This window comes from Bison bison, unplaced genomic scaffold, assembly GCF_000754665.1.
Source record: "Bison bison bison isolate TAMUID 2011002044 unplaced genomic scaffold, Bison_UMD1.0 scf7180017863978, whole genome shotgun sequence".
Lineage (NCBI taxonomy): Eukaryota > Metazoa > Chordata > Mammalia > Artiodactyla > Bovidae > Bison > Bison bison.
The window spans coordinates 236963-243057 of NW_011494550.1; the positions used below are offsets into that span (position 1 = coordinate 236963).

Below are 6095 nucleotides of genomic sequence, written 5' to 3' on the forward strand. Positions count from 1 at the left end.
TTATTAAAGCCACTTAATATTTAGGTGCAATAGTAAATGTGATCTTTTCTAAATATTTCTGTGTCTCTCAGTTTGTTCTTGGTTTATAAAAATGCAATTAATCACTCTATTGACTCTGAATGCAGAAAACTTGGTACATGCTGCTGCTGCTGCTACTGCTGCTAAGTCGCTTCAGTCGTGTCTGACTCTGTGCAACCCCATGGACTGCAGCCTACCAGGCTTCTCTGTCCATGGGATTCTCCAGGCAAGAACACTGGAGTGGGTTGCCATTTCCTTCTCCATGGTACATGCTAATAAACACTAAAGGTGAAGGTAGATTCGTGTTTCTGTAAATACAAGTGATACACCAGTGAAAAATTATGGTTTTGTATTTTCCTTTCCAAATTTTCATACTTTTGTTTATTGGTTTTATTAATAAAGTTTTGTTTTATTTTAATTAATTTATTTTTTTAATAAATTTATTTATTTTAATAGGAGGATAATTACTTTACTTTTTTTAACAGTTTTTTCCATACATCAATATGAATCAACCATAGGCATATATTTGTCCCCTCCATTCTATACCCACCTCCCACCTCCCTCCCCACCCCATCCCTCCAAGTTGTCACAGAGCATTGGCTTTGTTTGCCCAAAAGCATACATTAAACTCCCAAAGGCTCTCTATTTGACATATGGTAATGTATATATTTCTGTGCGATTCTGTCAAATCATTTGGTTTCTGCCATACAACAGCCATAGATATACATATGTCCCCTCCCTCTTGAGCCTCCCTCTCACCTCCCACCCCATTCCACCCCTCTACGTTGTCACAGAGCACTTGATTTGAGCTCCCTGCATCACACAGCGAATTCCCACTGGCCTTCTATTCTGAATATGGCAATGGATATATTTCAGTGCTACTCATTCGATTTGTCCCACCCTCTCCTTCCCCCGCTGTGTCCACAAGACTGTTCTCTGTGTCTGCATCTCCACTGCTGCCCTGCAAATAGGTTCATCAGTACCAACTTTCTAGATTCCATATCTGTGCATTAATGTATGATATTTGTTTTTCTCTCCCTGACTTACTTCACTCTGTATAATAGGCTCTAGGTTCATCCACCTCATTTGAACTGACCCAAATGTGTTCCTTTTTATAGCTGAGTAATATTCTATTGTATATATGTACCATGACTTCTTTATTCATTTCTTGGCTTTTGTTTTGTTGTGCCTTACTGCTTCATCCAGGACAACCATTAGAATGTGGAAGAAAACTCATGCCGTTAGCACGTCTAACAAACCCATATATTGTTCCTGAGCAAAAATGCAATGCTCTCAACACTAAACTGTTAAATATGATACTTACAGGCCAGTTTTGTGTAAACAGCATTTTGGTTAAAGTGTTTCCCTTCTACTACCAGTTTGCTGAGTTTATTTTTAATATTTATTTGGCTGTTGGGTCTTAGTTGTGGCATATGGGATCTTTCATTGCAGTGTGTGGTTTCTTCATTGTAGCACATCAGTTTACTTGCCCCACAGCATGTGGAATCTTAATTCTCCGACCGGGGATTGAACCCGTATCCCCTGCATTGGAAGGCAGATTCATAACCACTGGACCACCAAGGAAGTCTCTGAGTTTCTTTTTGAATCATGTTTACCTTATATGAGTTATTTTAAACTGCATTGATTAATTTAAAATTTTATGTATATTATTCCTATAGACATAAATTAGAAGAAATATATAACTAGCTCCTGTGTTTCACTTTTAATAATTACAACACTTGGCCAAGGTTTTCAATTATTTGATATATTATTTTAAAGAAAATCCCACACTATACATAAATTTACCCATAATTACTTATTATGTATTGCTACTCTATCTATTTACCTACCTATCATGCCATTAGGACATCTAACAAGCAAATAAAAATGCCTCATATTTCCTGATACAAATGATGTTTAAATACTGTGATTTCTTCAAAAATGACTGTTTGAAATAAAAATCCAAACATGTACACATGTTTATTTAGCTATGTCTTTAAGGTCTTTTTACTTTCTAACAATCCTACTTTTTCCTTTATTTGTATTATTTTGGGCATAAAAATCAGATTCTTTGCCCTGTAGAAAGTCCTACATGATACATATCACATATCATGTTCTATATGATACATGTTAGTATCATGTCCTGCTTGATACATTTTTCTCATTGTTCCATCTTGGTGTCATTTTACCTGAACCCCAACATAATTTAGACAGAGAAACAAGAGAGGAGAAAGATGCTACCAAAAGAACTGGGGCTTGCAAGAAGACTCCCTTTTCTGCAGTGAAGTTAGGAAATTGTTCTGAGGTTATGCCTAACGATCTCTCCCAAGCCTGGAGATAGAGGAAAGGCAGCAGGCTCAGCAGACCTGTGGCTTCTTGCAGATCCAGGAATAACTGTACCAATATGTATTACATTCATCAGACAACCAGAACTCAGACTTCTTCATGTAGACAGTCATGGCAAAAAGATTCATTAGAAGGCCAGTTGCTGTGAAAACACACAAAGCATCAGCTGAGTCCCTTAAGCACAGTGTTGGCACTCTAGCCATGCCCAGCTGGAACTCTTACCAACAAAGTCCCAGAAGAGGATTGAGCCACTGGGTGAGAGTCTATCCCTAAAGATACACGAAATCTAAGAAATAACCATATCTTGTAACAAGCCGTACCTCATACAGTAGGGAACTACTGGCATTGAAGACATATCATTACCTGCTGTGAGGGATTATCCTGTACATTATAGGACACTGAGCAGCATCTGTGGTCCCTGCCCACTAGGTGCCAGTAGCAGCCACTCTATCATGGCAACCAAAAATATCCCAGACTGCCAAATATCTAGTCGGGGGAGGGGGGGACATCACAATCATCCGATGCAAGATCTTGCATTATAAATAAAATAAATGAGGCTCAGGTGGGCAGGTGACTTAAAATCTCTAGATCTAGGAGATTAAGTTTGACAACATGATGCATTTGAGTGTCTGGCATATAATAGGTATTATGTCTGCCAAGTGATCCATATCCTCCTTTATAAATGTTTCTTAAAATGTTTGCAACCCTCATTCATTCATTCCAAAACTGTGTTGTGCACCTGCTGTGTACCAAGCCTTGTACCAGATATTGGAGTCACATAGATGTGTGGGATGCCTGCCTACTTACTCTAAAGAAGCAGCTCACCTGATGGATTATATGTGTATAAGGAAAGGAAGATCGTATTAAACACAGGCACAAAACTCTGCATAGTGTGTGGCTGGGATATTAAGGGAGTTGAATTAATTCATGCTGGGCACGGGATAGATTGCTGTATGGGGCACAGTATCTGTATGGAGCCCTGTTGAGCACAGGGCTCTGCAGGCGTAATGCAATTCACCAAATCAACAGAATGTGTTCTAGTCAAATGATACAGCAGGAACAAGAATAGAAGGATAAAGATACATAAATATGCAAGACATTCCTTTAAAAAGTAGGAACAGAACTATCCTATGACACAATAATCCCACTACTAGGCATATACCTTGAGAAAACAATAACTGAGAGAGATGCATATACCCCAATGTTCATTGCAGCACTATTTACAATAGCTAGGACATGGAAGCAATCTAGAAGTCCATTGACAGACTGATGGATAAAGAAGCTGTGGTACATATATACAATGGAATATTACTCAGCCATAAAAAGAACACATTTGAGTCAATACTAATGATGTGGATGACCCTACAGCCTATAATACAGTGAAGTTAAGTCAGAAAGAGAAAAACAAATTTCACATATCAACACATATACACAGAATCTAGAGGGGGGCTTCCCTGGTGGCTCAGTGGTAAAGAATCCACCTGCAATGCAGGAGTTGCCTCAGACTTTGTGTTAACTTCAACCGTGACAGGGGTTTGATTGAAATAACCCACATGACACACTCCTATGCTACAAGAACTGCTGCCATCAACAGTGCTGGAAAGAGCAACCTCCCTCTCCAAACTCTGATCTTCACCACTCAAACCACCCTATCTCCTTACCATTGCCCGCCCTCACAGCCTTCATTTACCAGAAGATTTCTCCCCGAATGATGTCTCATTTGTGTCCAGCATCTGCCAGACCCTGTAGAACTGAGAGACCCATAGAGAAAGGCTGATCGAAACCTAGTGGTATACATGGTTTCCAAAGAAGCCCACCATTCTGATCAGCACTCACATTTGATGTCCAGTTGCTTCAGTTCTTCCTGCATCTGGTTTATGAACTGTAAGACTAAGGAGATAAAAGCGATATACTCTAGAGCTTTAGACACAGTTTTTTCACATCCCCCCAAATTATCCAGGCTGAGATGGGGAGGGCAGTTTCTTGCTGAAGTCATAGGTTCAGGAACACAGTCCAGCCACCCCTTACTGCTCCATCTTCCTCACAGCCCCATAAAACCCTCTTCTCAAGAGGAGATTTGAGGTCCCAGTCTATCGGATCACCTTTCCCACTGGTCCTGCCAACTTACCTTCAGCTGGAACTGCACCAAGGATCAGAACTAACAGAAGCAGCATCAGGGTCACTGTCAGGCAGAAAAATTTCCAGGGATCATCCTGGGGAGGCTTTTGATCCTGCTGTGCTGTACAGACAGGAGCAAGAGTGAATCAGCAGGATATCCCGCACACAGTGCGAGAAAGGGCTTCCCAGGTGGCGCTAGTGATAAAGAACTTGCCTGCCAATGTAGGAGACGTAAGAGATGCAGGTTAGATCCCTGGGTCAGGAAGATCCCCTGGAGGAAGAAATGGCAACTCACTCCAGTATTCTTCTTTGGGAAGTCCCATGGACAGAGGAGCCTGGCAGAGCTACAGTTTATGGGGTCACAAAGAGTCGGACACGACTGAAGCGACTGAGCACAGCACTCAGAGTCAGGAAAAGTGCTGATATAGTGCAAGGCTGTGGAGGGCTGAGACTGTATCACTCACTGGAGTAGGAAGTGGTAAGTGATCACTGGTATTGCGGAAGGTGTCTACTCCTGCCTCACCTGGGTCCCTGGGACGGGGCAGAGATTTTCCCCCCATTGGTGTGCAGTCCTGCAGGCTGCTGCTCTCTGTGCCTATATCCAGCTGTAGCTGCAGCTCCTTCTGCTCTAGCCACCCACAGCCCTTCTGGTTTAACTGAAGACACGCCCTTCCTATGTGGGGAAATGCCACCCCCATGTAAACCATCAGATATTTCCTATCTGGTTCAGCAAAGCCCCTGAGTTCTCTAGATGGCTTATCATCATTCATATCATGGGAAAATGATACTGGCACCTTGGAGAAGGTATTCTGCTCCCAGTATATTCTCTACAGCTTTCATTTCTGCTGCCCCAGAAATCTGCCTCGAGGGCTCTGGTGCATTTGTGTCTTAAGGCTTCAGGTCACAGTTGTTTCAAAAGACATTGCATTTTCTCAGAGATAAAATTGTGTTAATTTCAACATTGGCGTTCTTTTTATGACTCTTCTCTCAGAGCATGTGGCTGATCATTCCCCACATATTGATGTCTTATAACTTTACATTTTAATGGAGAACATGATGCAATAAGGAAGAGAAGCAAGTGAATGTTGATGGAGAGGCTTCTGTTTGTCAAACCCATTTTTAGGGAACTTTCATACCGTGTCATTTTTTTTAAGAGGAAGTCTTTTTTAATTGGTTATTTATTTATTTATGGTTGTTCTGGGTCTTTGTTGAAGTGCAGGCTTTGTGTGTGTGTGTGTGTGTGTGTGCGTACATTATTTTTGGAATCTACCCAGCTTGGGATTCTCTGAGATCCTTCAATCTGTCTTTTGATTATCTTTCATAATTTTTATAAAATTCTCAGAATTCTGAGCCCCATATCTCTTATTTATTTACTATAATCTGAGATATGCCACCTAAATTCTCAAACTGTTTTCTTATTTGTAAAATGGAAATAACTAGAATACCTGCCTATCTGCATTGAGAACATGGTATTTGGTGGTTCAGGCTTCCCTGGTGGCTCAGCAGTAAAGAATCCACCTGCCAGTGCAGGAGATGCAGGAGAAGTGGGCTCAATCCCTGGATTGGGAAGATCCCCTGGAGAAGGAAATGGTAACCCACTCCAGTATTCTTGC

General features: G+C 41.2%; 1 pseudogene; it reads right to left on the reverse strand.

The window, feature by feature from the left end:
* Positions 1-5180, reverse strand: part of LOC104984322 — a 15395-nt pseudogene extending 10215 nt beyond the window's left edge.
* Between the last annotated feature and the right edge of the window lie 915 nt (positions 5181-6095).